At 43.8% G+C, this 23266-nt stretch overlaps 1 pseudogene; it reads left to right on the forward strand.

Moving 5' to 3' along the window:
* The first annotated feature begins 3323 nt into the window (after positions 1 to 3323).
* Positions 3324 to 21547, forward strand: LOC148148837 (uncharacterized; annotated as a pseudogene).
* The last annotated feature ends 1719 nt before the right edge of the window (positions 21548 to 23266 follow it).

Consider the following 23266-nt stretch of genomic DNA (forward strand, 5'->3'; position numbering starts at 1 on the left):
GGAAGGTGATCTCTGTCTTTATTCCTCAGCATGTGTGAGGAGATCAGTTTCTAGTGAGAATGATTACTTCGTGATCCAGGCAATGGCAGAAGAGTTGAATAAATACTTTGCATTAAGTATTCCAAAATTCAAGGAGGAGGAGAAGAAGAAGAGATAGGTGCACTAACCGTCTCCAGAGAAAAAGCCCGAGGGAAACTAATAGGGCTAAAACACCAATACGTTCCCTGGTCCTGATGGAGATCCATTGTTGAGTATTAAAGGAAGTAGCTGCAGAGACGGTGGATGCAATGGCAGTCATCTTTTGTCAGCAATCACTTGCTAACAAGTATGATTGTCCATCTCGGACATCTTTTAGCATGGGTATGCTGTTGCACATCAGCAGATACATGGTCCTTGACAGAAGGCAGATCTAGTTCAGGTGACAAAGAAAGGTCAATGACTGGGATCTCCCTCTAGCTGCAGCCTTCCACCATCACAGCAATTGATGTACCAAATAACTTCTGCCTGGATCTTCATTAGAGACTTGTTTTTGGTTGCATTTTGTCTGGTTCCTCCCCTTTGACCTTACCATCATGGTGCCAGGTGTTGAGAATTCCTGATGGCATTGCTCATGGGATCAACAAAACACTCTAGCCTCTCTAACACAGCAAGGTGCAATCCATACAAAGGTACTGGTTTTAACCTTTCAGGAATCCATACATTCTGGAAAAGTCCCAGAGGATTGGAACACTTCCAATTTAACACATCTATTTACAAAGAGGGAGACAAAAACACAGGTAACCACAGGCCGGTTAGCTTAAGTCTATTGTTGGGAAAATGTTAGCATTTATTATAAAGGATGTAATAGCAAGCATTTAGAAATTCATAATACAATCAAGCAGATTCATAGCTTAATTGAGAGGAAATCATGCCTGACAAATTTACTAGATTTCCCTGAGAAGGGTAACAAAAAAGATAAAGGGGATGTAATATATTTGGATGTTCAGTTGTTTAAAATATCACACATTAGGGTACTTAATAAGAGTCTAGGGTGTCGGAGGAGCCACATTAGTATGAATAAAGGATTAACTAACTGATAGAAGACAGAGTTGGTTTACAGGTGGGGATAGGCATGTTCAGGATACCAACCTGTAAGTCGTGATGTGCCACAGGATCATGGCTGGGTCCACAATTATTTACAATATATGTAAATGACCTGGGTGTGAGAAGCGAATGTACTAGTTTGCAGATGACATAAAAACAAATGGCACATCAAGTCAAAGAGAATCTGCAGAGGGATACAGAGCAGTTAAGCGAGTGGGCAAAAACTTAGCAGGTGGATTGTCGTGGGGAAATGTCTGGTTATGCACTTTGGCAGGGAAGAGCAGAGAAGCTGAATATCATTTAAATGGAGAAAAACTACAAAAAGCTACATTACAGGGAGCTGGGAGTCCTCATCCATGAATCATAAGAAGCTAGCATTTACATTCAGTTGATAATAGGAAAGGCAAGTATAATATTGACCTTTATTTCTAAAGGAGTGAAGTATAAAGGGGAGGTTTTGCCATGACTGTACAAGGTACTAGTCAGACCACAGCTGGATTACTGTGAATACTTCTTGAGTGTTTTATCAAAGATACACAGGCATTGATGACAGTCCAGAGAAGATTCACTATGCTGATACCAGAAATGGGGAGAATGTCTTGTGAAGAGAAATTGAGTAGGTTGGGCCTGTACTCATTGGAATATAGAAGAATGAGAGGCTATCGTATTGGAACATAGGAGATTGTTCTTGGACTTGACTGGTTAAATGTGGAAAGGTTGTTTCTCCTTTCGAGAGAGTCTGGGAAGAGAAGGAATTTGTTCTGAGGGTACTGTATCTATGGAACTCTTTACAACAGAGAGCCTATGAGGTTTGGTCATTTAGTATATTCAATGACAAGATGCAGATGTTTAATTGGTAAGGGAATCAAGGATCAATGGGAGGAAGCAGGAAAGTGGAATTAAAGATTATCAAATCAGCTGTGGCCTCACTGATGGGCAGAGCACATGCGATGGACTGAATGCCTCCTCCTGCTAGAATGTCTTACACCACTTCCAGCCATCTCAAACATTAATCAAAGGGCAAGAAGCTACATTTGTAGGCATGATGCTGAGTTCTAATCTTTTTCTATCACTGAATTGAAGATGAAATGATAGGAAGGGGGGCAATTGTCTTTAGGAAGTTTGACCCAGACACTCTGTATTGCCGCTCATGAATGTAATGATTGGTTTGTACATACAGACTTTGCATCTTGATGAGCACAAAACATGCATTTAATTGAAATCACGTTGTTGCACAGAGCGATACATTTCTCCAGTTCCCAGATCATACACCATTTCCTTTCTAGTTACTGGTCAAGTTTTTTGGTGAAGCACAGAAAAATGCAAGACATTTTATGAAGCACATTACTGTTACTGCACAGAAGGAGACCATTTGCCCCACTGTGCTTAGACTCCCTACAGTGTGGAAACAGGCCATTTGGCCTGTCAAGTGTACCCAGACCTACATTTTCTTTGGCTAATCTGCCTAACCTACACATCACTGGACACTATGGGCAATTTAGCATAGCCAAGCCATCTAACCTGCACACCTTTGGACTATGGGAGAAAAGAGAACGTGATGCTGGAAAAGCACAGCAGGTCAGGCAGCATCCGAGGAGCAGGAGAATCAAAGTTTCGGGCATAAGCCCTTCATCAGGAACATGCTCAAAACATCGATTCCCCTGCTCCTCGGATGCTGTCTGACCTGTGCTTTTCCAGCACCACAGTCTCCACACTGATCTCCAGCATCTGCAGGCTTCATTTTCTCCACTATAGGCGAAAACCAGAGCAGCCAGAGGAAAGCCATGCAGACATGGGGAGAATGTGCAAACTCTACACAGACAGTCGCCCGAGGGTGGAATCGAACCCAGGACCTGGTGCTAACTGCTGATCCACCATTCCGCCCCAAACAAACTTTGTTCACCTTTATTGAAAAGCAGGGACAATGCACCTTGCCTGGATAATGAGACAACAGCCCTGTTTCTGCCTAGTTTTAAATCAGGGACTCCTGCATGTGAGGGAAACATGATAACCACTACACTCCAGAAACAAGTGCTTCTAATGGCCGTTCTGAGTTAGACTTGGTTCTGCTTACTCCTCTTGGGATTTGAATGTTTTGGAAGGTATTATTTAAAATATTACTGGACTCCAAACCATTCAACTAAATTCTAGTGTAGCGTGCAACCAGATATCCTCATGATTCTTATTCACACTTCATGTGATAAGTGCATGTCAAGACTTCTCTTGCATCTAGTAGAAAGATGGATTTTGATGTGGACTCTGGACAGATATATTGTATGATGTGGTAAGAAATTAATATTCAAAACTCATGCACAAAGTCAAAGAAGAGATTCAATCCTAAAAGGAATGGTTCTCTGTGTCCTGCAGATCTTGTTCTCAAGCTCAAGGGTGGCCTTTATCTCTCCAGATGTTAATTAAATAAACACATGTAATATGCGGTCAGGCAAAGCAAACCTTCAATATCTAAAACATTAAGAAGCTCAGCAGCTTTGCCTGAGAAAGTGAAACACATAGAAATACCATTTTCTGGATTAGTGGTGCTGGAAGAGCACAGCAGTTCAGGCAGCATCCGAGGAGCAGCTCCTCGGATGCTGCCTGAACTGCTGTGCTCTTCCAGCACCACTAATCCAGAATCTGGTTTCCAGCATCTGCAGTCATTGTTTTTACCTCATAGAAATACCATTATTGACCCCTCCATCACCCATCATTGTGGATGAGGCAGACCTTTCTGGCATAACTTCTATATTATAGAGATATGACAGATTTCCTAGCTTCTGTTATCTTACAGAGTACAGAGTACATAGAACATAGAAGAATACAGCGCAGTACAGGCCCTTTGGCCCTCGATGTTGCGCCGATCCAAGCCCACCTAACCTATACTAACCCACTATCCTCCATATACCTATCCAATCCAATGCAGTAGTTCAATGTAAGTGCATGAAACAAGAAATGGGAATAACAGAAATGCAAATCGCATGTAGATTGCATCTATTTCACTTAGAAGTATTGGACAATTTGAGCGAGAAGCTTTCATCAGTATCTTGCAACTACAACAGACGTATTTGGTGATTTGGAGCAACCGAACATAACCTGCACCCCTTTGAGTAAATGAACCAGCATCTCCAATGGAGCATGATCATACACAGAATCGAGGGGCTTTAAAATTGAGAGAATCAAGAAAGCAAAAGTCGGCCTTTCAAATACTGCAGAGAACAAATCATCTTTTAGCCATTAAGACTTTATCATTTTGTATGCAGTATGTGCATTGGAATATTTTTTTGCTTCACATATCTCATCATTTCTTATGATTAATTTGAAGTCTGTTACTAGAGTCTCAATGTTTGTGCCAAAGCTACTCACCTGGAACTTTAAGTCTCATCTTTGTGCAGTGTGGAACCTATTTAAATAGACATGTCTTAAAAGCAAATTGTGAATGGAGGTTTCTGTGAATTGGCAGCTGCTTGCGAATATTTAACTCTCAATCTGGCCTGTCATCAAGGTCAAGAGCAGGAAATGGTTGCTTTTATTAAACAATATTTCCTATTTGACAATTGGAGGATGACAGATTTTTGTTTGACAACACACAATACCTTGACATATTGTGCCTGATCCATGTCAAAAAACTACAGCAACAGCCAGTTTGTAATGTTTTCAGCAGCCATAGTTCGTTCCACTACAAACAGGAACGATTAACAAGACCATATTATATAAGAAGTCATTTGACTATTGAGATGTTACTGGCTTTAAACTTTGACTTGAAACAATTTGACTAGGTTTTCGTATTACATTTATTCAAATGGGAGTATCAATGGTTCTTATATCTGAATCAGAAACGAGAGAAGGGATATTCGAATATGGTTTGGTGCAAGTGCTTGCTTTGCAATGCAAAGCAATTTGTATTACCAACTCCCACAATTTAGTCAAATCTATTATATTGATCTATTAGACTGAAGCCTTGGACTTGCTGTCAAAAGCACAACAGTTTAAAATTGAAAAGTTGCTCAGTTTACTCATGAACATAGAAGTGAATAGCTTCATTTGACAATGTGTTTTTTTTTAATTATATGGCGTAGGAATTGGCTGTGAAGTCCTTTACCATGGATGTCTCAGCTTCACTGCTTGGATACTCCAGCAGAATTAATGAACTTGGTACTTGCTCTAGGTGCTGACTCAGGCAAAATGAGCTGCACAATAGCATTCTATAATACGAGGTGCAAGAAACTGTACTCAGTTTGCTAAAATGCTTTGCTTATTAATACAAGTACACAGAAATTAGTGTCAGAGTAGGTCAGAAATAGTGGCTTTGATTTACTTTTCTAAAAATAGGACACTATTCTCTATACAAAGCTGAATTAAGGGCTGTACGTTATGAAAGTGTTAACATATTAGTAACTAATGTACTCATGTTGAATCAAGTATCGCCTTCAACTTCAATAGCAATGGTACCTTTTCAGTTTGGAGAACCCATCACAGCACATTCCACTTAGAAAATGCAGTCATTGAATTGTGCAGTACACGAGGGGATCTGTCATTTTCTAATATAGAAAAAATGTTCAACTATCCTGCTGTGCGCAGAACACCTGTCCCAAAAAAGAAGTTTATTCCCTCAAATAAGGAAAAAAAACCTGCAACGTCACGCTGCCTTAGTTGTCTTCTGGTGCTGCTTTCATTCCTCAGATGCCAGTTTGATCATGTTTTCTTTACTGAATTTAAATAGATGCCACCCTTCCTGTTGTGACAAATCCAGAGTACCTCGCCTGGTGTAGTATTCTATAGAGGCTGTGTTCCACCTCACAACAAGAAAATGCATGCTGTAACACCGGTTCTGGATTGTTATCTAAGCAAGGAGAAACAGAAATCAAATTTAAATCACAGAAACGTGAGGAAAGGTTTTTAAGCAGTAGCATGTTTGGTCATTACGCAGAAATTTTGAATTTTCATTTACCTGACTAATCCTCTTCAGGATTTCAGACCCGATACCCAAACCTGCAAGCATAGCCACAAAGTATTTGTTCAAAGCCACTCAGTTCCCACACAGAAATAACATTCTGAAAGTAACGTCAAAGGACTATACGATGAGGAAAGCTGAGGAAAAAAGCTGGCAACTGGACCCTTTTCAAGGGGAAAACTAACAGTGTTCTGAATATCAAACAGAACAAAAAGTGAATGCAAGGAACACCTTTGAGCTAACTACAATTTTAATTGGGGGAGTGGGGAGAAAAGATAGATATAAAGTAGTAAGAGGCAAGCTGAGGGCAAGGCAGAACATAAGCTGCCCAAAAGCTAGAAGTTACTAAAGAGATAGATTCATCTGGAATGGATGAAAGGTCCTTTGGTGTCTAAAAGATCATTTATAGATTATAGAAAGACATTTTAGGTGGTCACCTAACTGTACCCTGGATGATTAATAAAATGGTCAGCAGATAATTGGAATGGCACAGTAGATGCTGTGAAGCATACCACACACTTGGTAGCTTTCACCGTTGAGATCCACAGGAACACTGGAACAGATGAAATCCTGATATAGCGGTGCAGGAATACCCAAAGGCTCCTCTACACAATTCCATAAACTGTCAAGCACAATGACAGTGATTAATGTACCACAAGCTCAATCCATGTTTGTTACAGGCTGCCTTAAAAGATCTCTCTGTAATTGAAGACTGTTCAAAGACCCACCTTTCACTGTGACAGGCCAGAATGCTAGTGAAGCTGATTAGGGGCTAGGCTCAGTCAGACAGATATGGTTAGATCATATGGGCCTTATATCAGAGAGTACATTTTTTTAACATGTTTGGATCTCGCCTTTGGTTGGCGTCTTTAGAGATGCAGTTGAGATACTTGTCATGTCCCTGTTTATGGTGATTGTTATCTATTGTGATTATTATCTATTAAGGTGGATCATGTAAACATATTGTGAGAAAAATAACAATCAGCAACTCTGCTTATCTCTGCATAGCTCCATTGTGTAAAAGTCTTCAAGATAAGTCATCTTTCCAGTCCATGGATCACATGGCAACCCCCACAACTCTGTGTCCTGAGAATAACTGAACATTTATTGCACATCACGCAGTCAGCAGAGACAGTGAAGATGACATTTTATCAGGAAAACATGCTTGAGGAAAGGGAACATTCAACCAATATAAATTCACTGATGAATTGTTTGGAGAGATGTGTCAGTGACTTGTAAACATCCAAGTTATAATTAGAAAAAATCTGCCTTTTTAAATAATCTTTTTTCCATAAAATATAAGAAATGCATGCATTTATGTAGAATTTTCCACAACTTGAGGAGATTCCAAAGCACTTTATAACCAATGGAAAATACTTTTAACAGTCTATTCCTGACTATTTATTTCTCTGCTCTTCAAATCATCTACATGAGAAGGTAAATAGGAGCTTATTTTTAGATTTCATTTGCAAACTAATAAAACTTCGAGCAGCACAGCACTCTCTCATTCCTCCATTGCGTGTCAGCCTGGATGAGATTCAACACGCAATCTTCTGGCTCAGAAGCAAGAGTTCTACAAAACAGACACAAGGCTGAACATTACCAACCCTTTGCATTGGGGTTAGGAAGCAAGAGCCATTGCTTTTCAGCTGCTGTGGCATATCACCAGCAACCGTGTAGACAATTCTCGATGTCCAATTGAGAGCCATGTAAGAGCCAATTAGGCGCCACTTCCCACATTGTTGTTTGGAGAATCTAGCCAGTGGTGGTTCCATTTTGGAATTCATTTAAATTCCCTGAAAACATGGGCTGCCACAAGATTTAATGTAACATATGTTCCCATGGCATATATGGCAAGGCTAGATTAATTGAGCTCGAGAGTGTGGTGCTGGAAAAGCACAGCAGGTCAGGCAGTATCCGAGGAGCAGGAGAATCGGGCAAAAGACCTTCATTATTGAGCTCCCTGCTCATATTTCTTTATCCATGTTTTCATTGTCATCAACTACTCAGGAAGTTCACTGATGTTCTATATTGTGCGGTACTGTTCTTACCAAGTCTGGTCTGCCTCCTGTCCCACGCAAAGGTACTTTATACCTAACTACTCTTTAAAATGGCCTCACTAGCCACTCCATTTGACCATACGGCCACAAAGACAAGTTCAACTCAGGACAGCTAGGCTTACATAAGAAGTAGGAGCATGAATAGGCCGTCTGTCCCTTCGAACCTGCTCTGCCATTCTGTAAGATCATGGCTGATCTTCTCGTGGCCTCAGCTCCACTAGTCCGCCTGCTCACCATAACCCTTAATTCCTTTATTGTTCAAAAATCTCTATCTTTGCTTTAAAAACATTCACTGAAGTAGTGTCAACCACTTCACTAGGTAGGGAATTCCATAGATTAACAACCCTCTGGGTGAAGAAGTTCCTTCTCAATTCCGTGCTAAATCTGTTCCCTCTTGTCCTAGTTTCACCCACCAGTGGAAACATCCTCTCTATGTCTGTCTTATCTATTCTCTTCATAATTTTATATGTTTCTATAAGATCCCCCTCGATTCTTCTAAATTCCAATGAATGTAATCCCAGTCTACTCAGTCTCTCCTCATAAGCCAACCCCCTTAACTCCAGAATCAACCCAGTGAACCTCCTCTGCACCCCCTTATGTTCTTATGTTCGAAGTTCAACTCAGGACAGCTTGGCTCGGGCAATGAATGTTGTTCAGCTGTGTCCAAATCCTGAGAAGGAATTGTTAAAAACTATCAGGTGCTTCTTCACTTACATGCAAGTGAATGTATGTAGCCACTTCCAAATCATCACAGTCTCAAAATTCTTCACAGCCAATTTAGTAATTTTGAAGTGTTGTCCTGAGAGACTGATTACCTGCTACTCAGCCTGTGGTAGCAGGTGAGGAAACCCTTACTAATAATGCTGTTGTAGATACAGATGTCTATGACTACATTGGCTAACAGTGACTACCCCATAGATTTTGTAGAGAAAAAAAATCCTGGTCTTCACACTGAGTTTGACCCATGTCACATTATTTGGCACCACTGCCAGGCTAAATGGGATTGATTTCAAATAGAACCAGCAACTCAAAAAGATGTTGTTAAACTTGAAAGGGTTCAGAAAAGATTTAAAAAGGATATTGCCAGGATTGGAAGGTTTGAACGATAAGGAGAGGCTGAATAGCTGGGGCTATGTTCCTTGGAGGGTCGGAGACTGAGGGGTGATCTTATAGAGTTTTATAAAATCATGAGGGGCCTGGTTAAGGTAAACAGACAAGGTATTTTCCCCCCCAAAGTAAGGAAGTCCAAAACTAGAGGGCATAGGTTTAAGGTGAGAGGGGAAAGTTTTAAAAGCGAGCTAAGGGGCAACTTTTTCATGCAGAGGGTGATGGGTGTATGGAATGAGCTGCCAGAGGAAGTTGTGGAAGCTGGTACAGTTGCAGCATTTAAAAGACATCTGGATGGGTACACGAATAGGAAGGGTTTAGAGGGATATGGGCCAAACGCAGGTAAATAGGACTAGTTTAGTTTGGGAAACTTGGTCAGTGCTGCATATCTATATAACTCTGAGTCTCAACTTCTCCAATCTTTTCCTTGTGAGTGAAACATCATCCCTGGAATCATTCTTGTAAATCTTTTTTGCACTCTTCTCAATGTGTGGTGTAGGAACTGTATACAATGTAAAGGTTTAACAAGTGACTTGGACTGACCTTGCATCTGATGCCAACATGTGATACAAACAATTTTTTTTAAAAAAGCTCTCAGAGACAAACATGACCAATCAAACTCCAAAATTGCAAAGTAATAATTAACCACTATTTTGCTGGTGCTCGTTGACAAATGAATTTTCACCATAATATTGCGACTACTCTTTGTTCCTCAACTGGTGATATCAGGTTTTTATGTTTACCAGATCAGGCAGTTAGTGTCTCTGTTTAGTGTTTCAACCAGCTTTCACTATGTAGCATGGTCTATACTGTACTGAAGGGTTAACCTAAAGAAAAGTGTACTCAAATGAGTGGAATGGGTCTTGAACCCCAAACTTTCTAACTCAGAGATGACTGTGCCATCACAAAGCTGAGGCTGAAATGGCACATTACATCTGGATTTTTTTAGCCTGGGTGGCATCAATGATACATATCATGGAATCAGTGTTCCTTGGATTTTCCAGTTTGATGTACAATTGGTCCCCAGCTCCAACACATTATTTGGAGATGCCGGTGTTGGACTGGGGTGTACAAATTTCAAAATCATACAACACCAGGTTATAGTCCAACAGGTTTTAATTGGAAGCACACTAGCTTTCGGAGCATCGCTCCTTCATCAGGTGATATCAGCCCGGAGGTCTTAATATCGAGAGGGGAGAAGGGGAGGGGTGGAAGGGGAGAGGGGAAAGGGGAGGGAGAGGGGATGTGAGGGGGAGGAGGGGAGGAGGGGGAATGGGAGGAAAGGGGTGGTGGAGAAGGAGGTAGGAGGGGAGAGGGGGTTGGAGGAGATGGGTGAAGGGGGGAGAAGGGAGGGGTAAGGGAAAGTGGTGGGGGAAGTTAGGGTGGAGGGGGGGAATGGGAGAGGGAAAGAGAAGGGGTGGGGGTGAATGGGAGGAGAGGAAGGGGCTAAGATGAGAAGGGAATAAAAAGGGGCAAGAAGTGAAGAAAGTGGATGGCACTGAAGGTGTGAAACAGCGTGTTATATTCCCTCACGATGTGAGCTGACTTGTAGCAGTGCAGTTCATGGTTTCACCTCTCATTGTTTCTTGGCCTTTTTGTTTCAGGTGAGTTGCCATGAACTTGGGGAAACTGGTGTCAGTCACTGAGTGCAACTTGATGTACACTGTCCCTGCTTACCTTTCCCTGCACTTGGAAAACATCACCGACATTTACCATCTCCAACCCAATTAAAACCAAAACGACCTGGGGCCTCACAAACCAGGTCGGGGATGTGAGTTTGAGTCATCATTCGGCGGGAAAGATCAGGTGCAGTCAGAAACTGCCCTTTCACTCCTGCAACCCACCACTCATCCTGATGGTGAGTGTATCTCAGTCCCTGTTCAGCTGCTTCTGCTGACTACCCACCTGCCTCTATGGTCTGGAAAGGTCAGTAAACATACTCATCTGGGTTTTTATTTATAGGATCATACAGCACAGAAACAGACTATTCAGTCCATGCAGACTACAATCCCAAAAGAAACTACGCCCACCTCCCTGAACTTGGACTTACATCCCTCCAAACCTTTCCTCTTCATGTACTTATCCTAATATCTTTTAAATGTTGGAACAGTACCTGCATCCACCACTTCCCCTGGCAGTGCATTCCACACGTGAACCACCCTCTGTATGGAAAAAGTTGCCCGTCCGGTCTCTTTCAAAATCTTTCTCCTCTCACCTTAAAAATCTTTAAATATTTAATGGGAGTTTACCTATTTGTTGCACCAATTAATGATTTTCACTCAAAAGGTGCAGAGTAAGAAGTGAAACCTCTATGATGTCTCTCAGTCTGGTTAATGGGAATGATCGTGTTGGCCTAATCATCCCTGCTGTTTGCTTTGTTATTTCTTGGGGGTGTGGGTGTTCCTGGTGAGGTCAGCATTTACCGCACCTTGAACGGCCATTTCAGAGGGCAGTTAAGAGTCAACTAGATTACTGTGGGTCTGGGGTCACATGTAGGCCAGACCAGGTAAGGATGATAGAGTTCCTTCCCCAAAAGCCAATGATCCAGCTGGGATTTTACAGCAATTGGCAGTAGTTATTGTAGTCACCATTACTGAGACCACACTGCAGTGCTCCAGTGGAGCTTAGTGTAAGCTGGAAGAACAGCCCCACATTTTCAGCTTGGGAACACTACAGTGGACAGGCAGGAGGCTGGGCGGACAAGCCAGGCAGCATCAGGAGGTGGAGAAGTTGACTTTTCAGGGATAACCCTTCTTCAGGACTGGGGGTGGATGCAAGGGGAGCTGCAGATAAAGGGGGAGGGGGCTGGGTGGTGAAGAGGGGACAGGTGAAGACAAGTAGAGGGTACCACCTGATTGGTTAATGGGAGGAATGAATCCAGTTGGTGGCAGAGGGCAGTGGATGGGAAGGGGAGGGGCTGGGAAAGGAGTCGGGGGATGGGATGGGAGGTTATTTGAAATTGGAGAATTCGATATTAAGTCCTCCGGGCTGTAGGGTACCCAGGCAGAAGATGAGGTGGTGTTGCTGCAATTTGCGGTTTGGTTCATTGTGGTAATGGAGGAGGCCAAGGATGGTCATGTCAGAAAGGGAATGGGAAGGAGAATTGAAATGGGCGGTGACTGGGAGGTCCAGTCGGCCCCTGCAGTTCGGCTATGATGCCCGGTGAGCCGTTTCCTAAGTTTACGTTCAGTCTCCTGAATGTAAAGAAGACAACGTCAGGAGCACCTGATGCAGTAACCTAGGTTGGAATAGATTCGAGAGTGTGGTGCTGGAAAAGTACAGCAGGTCAGGCAGCATCTGAGGAGCAGGAAAGTCGATGTTTTGGGCAAAACGTCCTTCATCAGGAATGAAACTGGGAGCTGAGGGAGATAAATGGGAGGGGGGTGGGGCTGGGGGCAAGGTAGCTGAGAGTGCAATAGGTAGATGGAGGTGGGGGAATGGCAATAAGTGGGAGGGGAGGGTGGAGCAGATAGGTAGGAAGGAAGATGGACAGGTAGGACAGATCATGAGGACGGTGCTGAGCTGGAAGGTTGGAACTGGGGTAAGGTGGGGGGAGGAGAAATGAGGAAACTGGTGAAGTCCACATTGATGCCCTGGGGTTGGAGAGTCCTGAGGCGGAAAATGAGGCATTCTTCCTCGAGGCATCAGGTGGTTATAGAGTGGTGATGAAGAAGGCCCAAGACCTCCATGTCCTCAGCAGAGTGGGACGGGGAGTTGAAGTGTTCTGCCACAGAGTGGTGGGGTTGATTGGTGTGGGTGTCCCAGAGAAGGTGTCCTGTCTCCCCAACGTAGAGGAGTCCACATCGGGAGCAATGGACACAGTAAATGCAATGTGTGGACGTGCAGGTGAAACTTTGATGGATGGGGAAGGCTCCTTTGGGGCCTTGGATGGAGGTGAAGGGAGAGGTGTGGGAGTGGATTTTGCAATTCCTGTGGTGGCAGGGGAAGGTGCTGGGAGGAGAGGGTGGGTTGGTGGGAGGGCGTGGACCTGACGAGGGAGCTCCCCTTCCTGGATCTCTACATCGCCATCAACGGTAACCGACTCAACACTGACATCTTCTACAAACCCACCAACTCCCACAGCTACATGGGCTACACCTCCTCCCACCCTACTTCCTGCAAAAATGCTATCCCTTATTCCCAAATCCACCGCCTCTGCTGCATCTGCTCCCAGGAGAACGGTTTCCACCATAGAACACATCAGATAGCCTCCTTCTTTAAGGATCGCTATTTCCCCCTCCCACATGGTAATGATGCCCCCCAGCACATTTCATCCATTGCCTGCAACTCCACCCTCAAACTCCACCTCTCCAACTGCAACAAGGACAGAACTCCCTGGTCCTCACCTTCTACCTCACCAACCTCCGTATACATCGCATCATACTCTGCCATTTCCACCATCTACAAATGGACCCCACCATGAGATATACTTCCCTCCCCACCCCATCCACTTACCGTAAAGACCGTTCCCTCTGTGACTCCCTCGTCAGGTCCACGCAGCCCACCAACACCATCCCCCCACCCCCCCTTCCAGCACCCTCCCCTGCCACCGCAGGAATTGCAAAACCTGCGCCCACACATCCCCCTTCACCTCCGTCCAAGGCCCCAAAGGAACCTTCCACATCCATCAAAGTTTCACCTGCACTTCCACATGTCATTTATTGTATCCGTTGCTCCCGATGCGGTCTCTTCTACACTGGGGAGACTGGACACGTACTCACAGAGCGTTTCAGAGAACATCTCCAGGACACCTGCACCAACCAACCCCACCGCCCCGTGGCCGAACACTTCAATTCCCCCTCCCACTCCGCCAAGGACATGCAGGTCCTGGGCCTCCTCCACCACCGTTCCCTCACCACCCGATGCCTGGAGGAAGAACACCTCATCTTCCACCTAGGGACCCTTCAATCTCAGGGCATCAATGTGGATTTCATCTGTTTCCTCATTTCCCCTCATTATTCCAGATCCAACCTTCCAACTCAGCACCACGCTCTTGAACTGTCCTACCTGTCCATCTTCCTTCCCACTTATCTATTCCACCCTCCCCTCTGACCTATCGCCATTATCCCTACTTCCATCCACACACTCAGCTACCTTCCCCCCAACCCCACCCCCTCAGCTCACAGCCTCATTCCTGATAAAGGGCTTTTGCCCAAAACATCGACTCTCCTGCTCCTCGGATGTTGCTTGACCTGCTGTGCTCTTCCAGCACCACACTCTTAACTCTGATCTCCAGCATCTGCAGTCCTCACTTTCTCCTAGATTGGAAAAGAGGCAGGTGAAGCTCTGTCTCACCTGGGAGGATCTGTTTGGGGCCCTTGGATGGAGGTGAGAGTGCTGGTGTACCAGCAGGTTTTGCATCCTTTCCAGTTGCAGGGAAAGGTACCTGGAGGTTCGGGGGGTGGGGTCAGTGTGGAGAGTAACGCAAACAAAGAACAATCGAAGGGAACGGTCCTTGTGGAAGGCAGAGAGGGGTGAGGACGGAAGATGTTCTTGGTGGTGGGGTCTGGTTGGAATTGGTGGAAGTGTTTAAGGATGATGTATTGGATGTGGAGACTGCTGGGATGGTAGGTGAGGACAAGGGTACACCACAGCCTTCTGGACTGTACATATTTAGGAATTCAGACACTTTCTCTCATGATTTTACCCCAACCCCACACTACACATGATCTGTTATTACAAATAACCCATTGTTCGCCACTAATTGTCCCCAGCATTCTCCGAGCCTGATCGTTATCCATTCCTTTGTCCAACTGTTATAGAGTCTTGGAGGTGTACAGCACAGAAACAAACCTTTTGATCCAGGTAGTCCATGCCAAACAACTATCCTAAATTAATCTAGTCCCATTTACGAACACTTGGCCCATATCCCTCTGAACCCTTATTACTCATATACCCATTCAGATGCCTTTTAAATGTAGTAATTGTACCAGCCTCTACCATTTCCTCTGGCAGTTCATTCCATACACGCACCACCCTCTCCGTCCCTTAGGTCCCTTTTAAATCATTAGTCTCTCACCTTAAACCTGTGCCCTCTCGTTTTGGACACCCCTACGCTGGGGAAAAGACCTTGACTATTCACCCTCAGCATGATCCTCACGATTTTATAAATCTCTATAGGTTCACCCCTCAGTTTCCAACACCTGAGGGAAAACAGCCCCAGCTTTTTCCACCTCTCCCTATAACACAAACCCTCCAACCCTGGCAACATCCTTGTAAATTGTTTCTGAACCCTTTCAAGTTTCACAACATCATTCCAATAGCTGACCAGAATTGAATGCAATATTCCAACAGTGGCCTAACCAACGTCCTGTACAGCCGCAACATGACCTCCCAACTCCTATACTCAATGCATTGACCAATAAAAGAAAGCATACCAAACGCCTTCTTCACTATCCTATCTACCTGCGACTCCACTTTCAAGGAACTATGAACCTGCACTCCAAGGTCTCTTTGTTCAACAACACTCCCCACGACCTTACCATATATATATGATTTGCCTTTCCAAAATGCAGCACCTCACATTTATCTAAATTAAACTCCCTCTGCCTCTCCCCGGCCAATCAGCCTATTTGATAAGGTCCTGTTGTACTCTGAAGTAATGTTCTTCGCTGCCCACTACACCTCTGATGTTGGTGTCATCTACAAATTTACTAACCGTGCCTCATGTGTTCACATTCAAATCATTTATATAAATGGGATCTTGATCAGATGGGCCAATGGGCTGAGAAGTGGCAGATGGAGTTTAATTCAGATAAATGCGAGGTGCTGCATTTTAGGAAAGCAAATCTTAGCAGGACTTATACACTTAATGGTAAAGTCTGAGGGAGTGTTGCTGAACAAAGAGACCTTGGAGTGCAGGTTCATAGCTCCTTTGAAGTGGAGTCGCAGGTAGATAGGATAGTGAAGAAGGCGTTTGGTATGCTTTCCTTTATTGGTCAGAGTATTGAGTACAGGAGTTGGGAGGTCATGATGCAGCGATACAGGACTTGGTTAGGCCACTTTTGAAATGTTGCGTGCAATTCTGGTCTCCATCCTATCGGAAAGATGTTGTGAAACTTGAAAGGGTTCAGAAAAGATTTACAAGGATGTTGCCAGGGTTGGAGGATTTGAGCTATAGTAAGAGGCTGAACAGGCTAGGGCTGTTTTCCCTAGAGCATCGGAGGCCGAGGGGTGACATTATAGAGGTTTATAAAATCATGAGGGGCCTGGATAGGATAAATAGACAAGGTCTTTTCCCTCGGGTGGGGGAGTCCAGAACTAGAGGGCATAGGTTTAGGGTGAGAGGGGAAAGATATAAAAGAGACCCCTAAGGGGCAATTTTTTCACGCAGAGGGTGGTACATGTATGGAATGAGCTGCCAGAGGAAGTGGTGGAGGCTGGTACAATTGCAACATTTAAAAGGCATCTGGATGGGTATATGAATAGGGAAGGTTTGGAGGGATATGGGTCAGGTGCTGGCAGGTGGGACTAGATTGGGTTGGGATCTCTATGACTCTATGACAAAAAGCAGTGGACCCAGTTCTGTCTATCTATCATTCACTCTTTACCCCCTTCCCACACTCTATCTTCTTCATAAAACTCAACTTCTTGTCAGTTACCATCAGTTCTCCTCTCCACAGATGCTGCCAGACCTGCTGAGCTTTTCCAGCAATTTCTGTTTGTTTTGAGGCTGCAGATACTATTGTCTGAATTTAAATGGCACTAGCTGCCAAGATGGGATTTGAAGCTCTGTCCCCAGGACCTCTGGCTTTACCAGTCCAGTGGCATTAGCATTACCATCTCCCCATGGCTAACAGGATTAGTGGAAATGAATTGACAACACCATAACATATGTATCACCATTCTTCAGTCATACACCCTTCCTTCAGTGTGTTGGATCCAGACAGAAAGACTTGTTCCCTGCATAGCCGTTTCCTCCCAACTCAGCTAAGGCAGAAACTCCACAATGTCTTACTACCATTTCAAAGAGCTGCCTCAAAGGAGCCTTATACAGTATATGATGGGGTGGCAATAGCAGCGTTGTAAAGTTCCTGGACACTATGTGTCATCAAGTTGTTGAACTGTCAAAGCACAGCCCTAATTACAGCATGGATCCTGTAGGATTGAACTGGGATTCCGCACTAACCTCTTGTTCCAGCCTTTCTGGCCAAAGGAACACTCAGTGATCTTGAGAACACTCTCAGGTCTGTCAGCTTGCAAATGCAAGCACCAACTATAAAGGCCTGGGAAGTTTCCAGAACTGAAGAGGGCCTGGAGACTCACAGTGATCCACTTTGCCTACTTGGGGACTAGGTAATACAACATGTAATAGAGTCACAGTCATCGCTTTGCAGTGTCCGGTTCGACTTTCACATGCAACAATCCAAAATTAATCTCGCTATCCACCGCACCCACCTCCACACACATACGCACATGTAAATGTGCACACACAGACATATATATATATGCAGACACACATATCACATATACACTAACCCTAACACATATACACACAGACATACATATAACAGGACACACACATATACACATGCAGACATATATACACACACTTATACACACACAGATACAGAGACATATACACGCACATATACATATACACAAACACATACATACATATATATACACATACATACCTATGCATACACATACACTCGCTCACACATATACACACACATATACATACACACATATACATACACACTCCACCACATATACACACACATATATACACATACACACATATACATACACACATATACACATATACACACATATACATACACACATACATACCTCCCTCTATTTCCTCCAATTACCTTTTCTTCTTCACACTTTCCATGGACCATTGGTTGTAACTCAATAATAACTCTTCCGCATCTGACTTGAAAGGTTGTGTCAATCCTCAGACACTTTTTTGGCGTAATCTTCAAGGTGACCAGTAATTATAAGCTGACACATCAGTGCAGGGCTGAGGGAAGGTCTGCCTTTGGGATGTAACATTAAATTAATATTAAATTCTTTGCCCTGTTGAGTGGGTGTAATAACTTTCTGAAACTCTAAATGTGATCTTGTTTCGGGAGTTCCTCTTTTAAGGAACAGCAGTGATTTGAATTGCAAGGTTCATCTGTTGCTGTATTAAGACATTTTCAGTCAGCTCAAGCAGAGCTGGTGCAGAGATAATTAGTGGAAAAGGAAATATGAAAATTAATGTCATTGCGAGGTTTATCACCTTCGGTCTGCACATGTAAACAACGGCACTGCTTACCCAGTCAATGCTATGATTTCAGACTCCCGTGTTGAGGCACTGTGTTAAATGGGGAAGAATCCACGGTTTTCATTCTTTCCATTCGGGACGACATCAGCCTTGTATCAATATTAACACCCTTCCCCCTTCTCAAACTGCAAATTCAAATCCTCCCCGTAATCTAACCTGGCACAGAGCTGTAATGAATGCTGATAACTAACATTTCACATCACGTATGTTATATGTAAAATGTACCCAATATCAATGCTGTACTTCTGAAGTCTCTCAGCTACCCTTTCACTACTGACTCATGTAAAAGGTCTCACACATTGAAGGGAGAAGTAGTATTTTTCTGGAGTCTGTATCATCATTATCAGATTACCTACTCATTGATCTCATAGTAGTCTGTGACAGCTTGCTGTGCACTGTGACTACTGTTTCCACACATTACAGCCGCAAGTATATTTCAGAAGTGCTTCACTGGCTGTGTAGTGCTTTTGGACATGTCCAAGAGATGCAATTTAAGCTTGTCCCAAATAGATGTTTCCTCCAGCTCAATGCATAATATCCCTTGCCAGTGGTAATTGTCTGCTCTCTGTGCCCTGACAGTGGCAGCATCTTTGAATCTTTCATTTCAAGAACGAGTTTGATGGTTTGCAGCTTCTCTCTCGCACAATCACCACGAGCATAGGCAGTGCTGGTAACACAGCCTCTCTCTAACTCTCCATCTATTTCCTTCTGACTTTTTGTTTCTGCCTAAACATCTTTCCTCATGCCTCTGATTATTTTCAACATCATATCTCTCTAGCTCTCTCAGTCTCTCTCGCTTCATGTCTTTTTGTCTGACTCTCTACCTTCGTATATTGCACTCTGTTTGTCTGTAATTTCTCTGTGTTTTTTATCCTTGGTCTGTCTCTATTGATCTCTATATCCCTTTGTTGCTTCTCTGCTTCCATTCTGTCTCTATTTCTGGAGATGCAGCTGAGCATTTTATGTAGCAGACAAAGAAACCTGTCATTAAAGCAATGATACCTGCTTTAATGAGATCAACCCTTTGGCAAGGTTTGAGAGACATTACAGAGACCTTATTTGCTCAGTGCTTCCTCTCCCCGGAGCTCCTGTCTGCCCAGAGTGTGCACTTGCAGAAAGATGTGCTGAACTTGTGTGGCCCTACACTGCCCTCCTCTGGATCTATAGCGGTGCTGCAATTAGCTGGCATTCCAGCTCCTCATTATGACAACACTTGAAGCTTGCTAGAGAGGAAATTGTTTTTGCCTCCCCACCCATGCCTTGGTTTGGAATCTAAAACTTTCTAGATGATTTTTGACCAGAATTTTAACATCTGATCACATTCCGCAATTCAGATCCAATCTTAAAGGTCAAACAGGAACTTGGCACAATGGCAGTGAAGGAATGGTGATTGTAAGTCCTAAACCAGGATGGAGTGTCACTTGGGGGCAGACTTGGAGATAGTGATGTTCCCATGCATTTGCTACCCTTGTCCTGCTCGGTGTTATGGGTTTGGAAGGTGGTGTTAACTGAAGGAGGGTTGGTGAGTTGCTGAAGTGTGCCTTGTAAATGGTACACTCCGCTGTATCTCCTTGTCTTCCCCTTTGACAACAGACCCCATGATGCGATGGGACACCCTGTCTCTTGAGTAAACTAAATGGCAACACCTGACTGATCGTGAGGCTGATTGTTAGTTCTACAATGTCCAGTGCGGAAGTGTGGCCAATATTGTGTCCGTCCTCAGTGTCAGTTCGAGAGTGTCATCAGCCAGGAATGGGGGCAGTATACCCTCTGTCCCAGTGACTAACCTTGTCTGGGCTGAGGCAGTTAAAAAGCAGCTGATCCCTTTGAGCAGTCCAGGCTGGACACTTGAAGACAGCTCTCTGGGTATCAAGCACAGAACCTGTCCAATCTGGGTGCTGTGCTCACTCGTGATTCGAACATTGAGGAAGTGCTGTCCTTTTACTGTTCACAAAGACCACTGGTTAGTGATAAGGTGCCCCTATTGCTTTGTGAACCAGCGGGACACTGACAATCCCTAATGCCCTTGCTGCCTGAGCCCCCCTGTGCCAATGGAGAATGAGATGAATCGGTGATCTGTCCTGAAGAGAGCATGTGTGCGCCCTGGGAGTATGTACGATTTGACAGCTGTAAAATGAAACAGTGGTGCCCTCTTGTATTTTCAATCAGCTAGATCAGTCATGTTGTGACTTATGCTGGGGCAGGTGGGATTTGAACCCTGACCTATTTGGTCTCGAGGTAGGGATGCTTCCACTGCACTCCAAGAGTCCACAGAGGTCACTTGTAGTTCTCAGAAATGACCCACTGACAAAGGAATAACGGGCAGCAGTTACTTTTAGTGCTCCTGGGATGCGATTGCCACCCAGGCCTTGTTCAGCAGCTGGCATCGGTATATGTGGGCATCCTGAGGTGTTGTTGATAGTGGCTGTCCTTCATTTTTACATGACTACAATTTGGATTAGCCCCTTAAGTACAGGAGCTATTAAATATTTGGGAAGACCCCATACACTTCCTGACAGAAAAAACCCAACAGCACAAGGCAGCCACATATCAACAAAACCAATGGCAGGAAATAAATCAAACTCTGGCCAGCGTGTCTCTCATTTGCTGATCTCTCCTAAAGAGTGCTGCTGCAACATGGAACACCGAGAACATCCGAGTCTCCCAGGTACCTGCGTGGCATTGGGTACTTTCAAAATTCAAATCAAAATCCGAACATTTTAAAATGATATTTCATAATTAACTGGATAAGTCATGCCCCGCACATGCATCACAGGTTTTCAGCGTCTACACCAGCCAATTATAAAAGTCAGTTTGAGACTACAGCCAACATGCAAGTAACTATACACACAGATAAATGTACACACACTTCCAAGAAGGCCATGGAGTAAGATACTCTGTTTGTTTCCTTCTCTTTTTCTTTCTCTCTCTTTTCTCTTTTTATTTCCTCTCTTTTTTTTCTCCCAGCTACGGAGCCTTCCCATTGCACCATCAGCCTATTCCATCAAAAACTCAACCATACAACCATATTCATTTCAGCTCCTTAAGGAACGTTCCGAGTCCAAGCGTTGATCCAGAAAAATCAAACATTTCTACTTTCTCTATTATTGTTCCACCATCTCAAAGATAAAACTTGCTTCGCGTTGCAGACTCCCAGCCTGGCATGGCAGCCTCCCGGTTTGGTGTAGTGGTCTTTCAGTGGTACATGGTGATACCTCGGCTGCGTGGCCTCAGTATCAACATCTGGTCTCGAGGTGATTCCTCTAAGTGCAGTCCCACCATGGCTAAGCACTTAAGAAAGACTGTAATGTTTGAACTTTCAGCTTTATTTCATTAATTTCTGTTTAACACTAAGAAGGTCTGTAATGTGTGACTTTTAGCCTTATTTCTTATGTTTTGCACTGTACTATACAGAGGAAACTCGATTATCTGGCGTTTAATTATCCGAATATTGGATTATCCGGCTCGGTCGCATGGTCCAGACACTCGGCTAAACTATGTTATAGAACAAAAAACAAAGAAAATTTACAGCCCAGGAACAGGCCGTTCAGCCCTCCAAGCCTGAGCAGTTCCAAATGTACTGTCTAAACCTGTCGGTCAATTCCTAAGCATCTGTATCTCTCTGCTCCCCACCTACTCATGCATCCGTCCAGACGCATTTTAAATGAATCTTCTGTGCCTGTCTCTACCACCTCTGCTGGCAATGCGTTCCAAACGCCCACCACCCTCTGAGTGATGTACTTGCCGCGTGTATCCCCCTTATCAGGCATTCGATTATCCAGAATTTAATTAACCGAACAAACTACTGTTCACTTGGATTGGTAAATGCTACCTGAATGCAACAACATTTCCTATTGTTTCCTGCCCGTGTCCTTTGAATAATCGAGGTTCTCTGTAATTAGTGCAATGTTTGACTTCTAACTTTGTTCTTTCTTTCTATCTTGCTCTTAAGTTTCTGTACTTCGGGACTTGTACGTAAGATGGCGCCTTGTGTGGCAACATTGTACACTTTTCACTGTTCTCCTTCACCTTGAGTCCACATGACAATAAAATCAAAGTCAAGTCAGTGGAAGTCTGAGGTCCAGTTACATAGTGATTTCACTCTATAGTCCTCAATATCGACATTATTTTTTATTTCAAAAATATACTTTATTCATAAAATTATTTTAATATCTATACAATTGGTCATGCCATACATATGTATACATTCCATTTCTTTACATACAGAGATCAAAATTAATCATTCGTATGCACAAGTCTATACATTGACCATCCAGGTATTTAGCTGAGGTTTCAGCAGGGGCCTGATTACTGGGTCCCTTCTGAAACCCAGGGATATCAGGCTTTTGCTTTATGTCATTGTGGTGTCAGATCATAAGAAACTGGAGCTTGGTGCTGAGGAACTCCATTTAAGCTGTCCTCTCTTACAGCTATGTTCAATAAAAACCTGTTAATATTCACTCACAAGAATGCAGATTTCACGATTTCCTGGGAGTGTAGGGGACGGCCATTTACATGTCCAGGTTGAGATGCAGATGGTGTGAATGTCAGTCTGGTTATCTGCTGCCTCTCCCCCAGGGGTTATATCCACAACTGAGAAATCCTGGAGAGGGAGCAAGTGGTGCCTGTTGGTATCCATATGGCTTTCTGTGACATCCAAGGAATCACTGGAATTATGGTCAACTGTGCATAGTACACTGGTTTAATTGACATGTCTCTCTTTGTATGTGGTTTCAATGTGTATTATCTGTGCACTTTTAAAAAGAAACATTCCTGTTTGATTATGTGTTA

This window comes from Chiloscyllium plagiosum, unplaced genomic scaffold (genome assembly GCF_037043375.1).
Source record: "Chiloscyllium plagiosum isolate Xiang-an unplaced genomic scaffold, Cpla_swu_hap1 HiC_scaffold_11, whole genome shotgun sequence".
NCBI lineage: Eukaryota > Metazoa > Chordata > Chondrichthyes > Orectolobiformes > Hemiscylliidae > Chiloscyllium > Chiloscyllium plagiosum.